The sequence below is a fragment of the Sphaeroforma arctica genome, assembly GCF_001186125.1.
Source record: "Sphaeroforma arctica JP610 unplaced genomic scaffold supercont1.968, whole genome shotgun sequence".
NCBI classification, from domain to species: domain Eukaryota; class Ichthyosporea; order Ichthyophonida; genus Sphaeroforma; species Sphaeroforma arctica.
This window is the reverse complement of record NW_014039590.1, coordinates 1-3,470: the sequence shown is the minus strand read 5'-3', so window position 1 is coordinate 3,470 and position 3,470 is coordinate 1.

Sequence of the window (3,470 nt, the reverse complement as noted above, 5' to 3'; positions counted from 1 at the left end):
ATGTATGTATGTATATGCATATGTATATGTATATGTATATGTTTATGTCTTTGCATATGTACCGCAGTACATGACTATCATATTTCTCATCAGTAAATACTGGTGTCGAATTTATCCAATTATGCCGGTATATTTACTAACGGAAGTATCTCATGAATCCATTGGATTGAAGTTGTTTGAAAAGCTGTCTTAATAGGAGAAACTGGTCGACAGGTCTGTAGTACCGATAACGCACACTAGGAAGGAGTCGGCAGTATGAGGACACTGTTTCAACGTGTAGGCTTTCCGTTTCTTAATGCGGTAGAACAACTCTAGTAGGACGGATGACAAATCATACATCGTTAGAATATCTGTGGACCATGAAGCCCTGAGTCCACAAAACGAGGTGAAGTGTGGGGTCAGACTCCCGCGGAAGTGCACTATTGGAAGCTAGGACTTTGAGCTTATTAACCTCTCCAACAATCAGGCCTCGGTCTGTATGCTATATATAGCTACATTGGCTTAACCAAAACCCAACATTCGTTGGCTATATATAGTCACATTGGCTTAACCAAAACCTAAACCCTAAAACCCCCGACACCCATACCCCCAGTACATTGTTGTGAATAGTCGTGTGCGTCGTACAGCCACATACAGCACCCCCAGCCCAATCTCGACCCAGCCAGTACTACGCTCGGATACAACACACCACCTTGGTTGACATTTACATTTCAAGCAAGTTCTGTGCTAGCTCTCTCTCTCGTAAACTGGACGGACTGTAGCACACGAACAGGCGCAGACATTCCGGTCTACCCACAAGTGTAGATAGTATAGGCGATTGTATTGGCTATGGACTGTTCTGTCACACACTTTGCAATCCTTCGGCAACACTTCAAGGAACCGTCGAAGGGTGTTATGAAGGAGATACCTTCAGCACTCGTTGAATCCTTCCCAACGGCCGACCTGGGACCTGGTTTCAATTAATGTTCGGTACATATATTCAACAATCATCGGCCTCGACTGGCATTTGCCAGCAAACACTATCGTCATTGTCCGTTCAAGTTGGTAGACTTTTTTGATGCCCTGTTTCACTAATACAGCTACCGCTCCATGCAGACTACTTCGTACTATAGTCTACATAGCATGTAGTACATATTTGTCTACATAGTATGTAGTACATATTAGTCCACATGGTAATCTATTCTTACGCAGGCTTTGCATTGTATGCGCTCGCTCGGACTTTTGTTTGACCGATTTCGTCACACAGGCACACACCCTCTTCAGCGCTGCAGAGCCTTGTCTTGGTTTTCCGCTTGACTTACAATACATCCAAGTACTCTCCCCAATATCCGTGCTGGACCCTACACATGGTCATATCTCTATCTCTACCCCCTGCCTCCATAGTAGCATGTCTCATTTTTGATGATCGGTATAGCTTTCAAGATTCCCATTATTCCCAAACACACGCTCCCTAGCAGTTGTGTTGCTCTGGCATGTGTGCATACCCATGTGGCCATCCCGTCGCTGCCGTCTGACTACACCCACTGTCACTGTCATTGCGACATACACCTCGATGCCAATCACCCCCTACGCTCATTTGCCAGTAGCCCCAGCCCACACACCGACAACCGGTCCAACGGTTACGCTTGTGGGAGTTCTGTTCAGCTAGGATGTGCTCATATCCATGCGGCTACCCCGTCGCTGTCTCTGACTACACCCCCTGACCTTGCCACCTTCATCTGTGTGTACGCTATGTAGCTGTCTGCTGGGTATTAACACTATTCACTGCTCTTGCCACCTTCAGCTGTGTGCACGCTAGCGACCTTTTGAGTTTTAACACCATTCACTGCTCTTGCCACCTGCAGCTATGTGTACGCTAGCTGCCTGCTGGGTAATAACCCCATTTGAGAATTGGGTAACGCACTTGACGGCTGACCACTACGCTTGTTTGTCGGTAGCCCACACGTCAACAGTGTCGGGTGTGCGTGGGTAGCACATGGCGTCTGGTCGATGTGTGCAATGGCCCATTTCCGATCGGTGGTACATACGGGGCGTTCATAATGCAATTGGTTGAGCTCATTGCGTAAACCCTGAAGTCATGGGACCCACACAGTCATACATACACGGCGCATTATCTCCTATCTCAAGCTGGTCTCAGCGTTCAATAAGTGTATGCACGGGTTTTAGCATCGCTGGTTGCTATCTATGACAAGCACTCCTTACTATTTCAGGCTAGTCTCAGCGGTCAATATATGTATGCTCGGGGTTTAGCCTTGTCTGGTTGCTATCTATGACAAGCATTCCTTTACTAGAACCCGAATTGGGCTCAACTATATCCGAGCTATTAATAGATTGCTTCACCTGCGTGACAGGCGAATCGCACTCTCGAATGAATCAGCGCCGCCACCACATCCATGTCCCACAAGTTGCGTGCTCTGTATCCTACCTCCACACACACGGCTTCTGGTAATGGCTATAACTAGGACGTATCTAGGGCGTAACTAAGGCGATACTAGGGCGGAACTAAGGCGATACTGGGGCGGAACTAAGGCGTTACTAGGGCGTAACTAAGGTGTAACTAGGGCGTGCACAGGACACGGGACGTATGCCAATTCAAGCGACAATCCATCCAGGCCCATTCGGAAGATTGATTGGTGGAAGGCGGGTATTCTATTTTTAGATAAAACGGCAGCCTATGGTGTCCCACTTTGAAAATCAGTATGTAAAGTGTAGTTCGGAACTCGCCAGTTGATATGCACGCCCCACAAGCGGTCAAGGATCGTATTGCGGAGGCTATATACGCTATCCTCTGGCGTCGCCAAAGTGTAGTGGTTGCGCTATCCGACTCGGTGCGCAATACTGCGATGTGCGCGATGCGTATCTCTCCTTCTCCTCTATTGTAGTGCTGGTACTCGCTTACATTCGTAGCCTCAATACACCCTCGCACGTTCCCACCGTACGGGCCTGCTTGATGGTTTGCACACGGCCGTGTATATGGTGATGTATATAGCTGTGTGTGTGTGATGTGTATGTGGTGATGTATATAGCTGTGTGTGTGTGATGTGTATATGGTGGTGTATATAGCTGTGTGTGTGTGATGTCTATATGGTGATGTATATAGCTGTGTGTGTGTGATGTATTCCGCTCCGTCCCTTGTTATTCTCCACAACCTGCGTGGAGATGTTCTGCACATGTGCGCGTGTAGTGCGCATGTCTTTCCTCGGAACTTTCCCACTCCCTTGTACGCCATGATGAACTCATTGCGTCCCCGTGTGTATATTCAGAAGTAGCGCTACATCGAGGGAACTGGTCAGCTTCAGGCATTCGGCTTTGACACGGCGCAAGCTGTATAAAGGAGATGAGAGTGTAAGATGACCGCAAGAGGGTAATGATGGATAATTATGAAGTATGGAAAAGGACACAAATACGGAAATCGCTTGCTACTCAGTGTTTTCTGGATGAATATGGCATACACGAGATAAGGTGCGAGA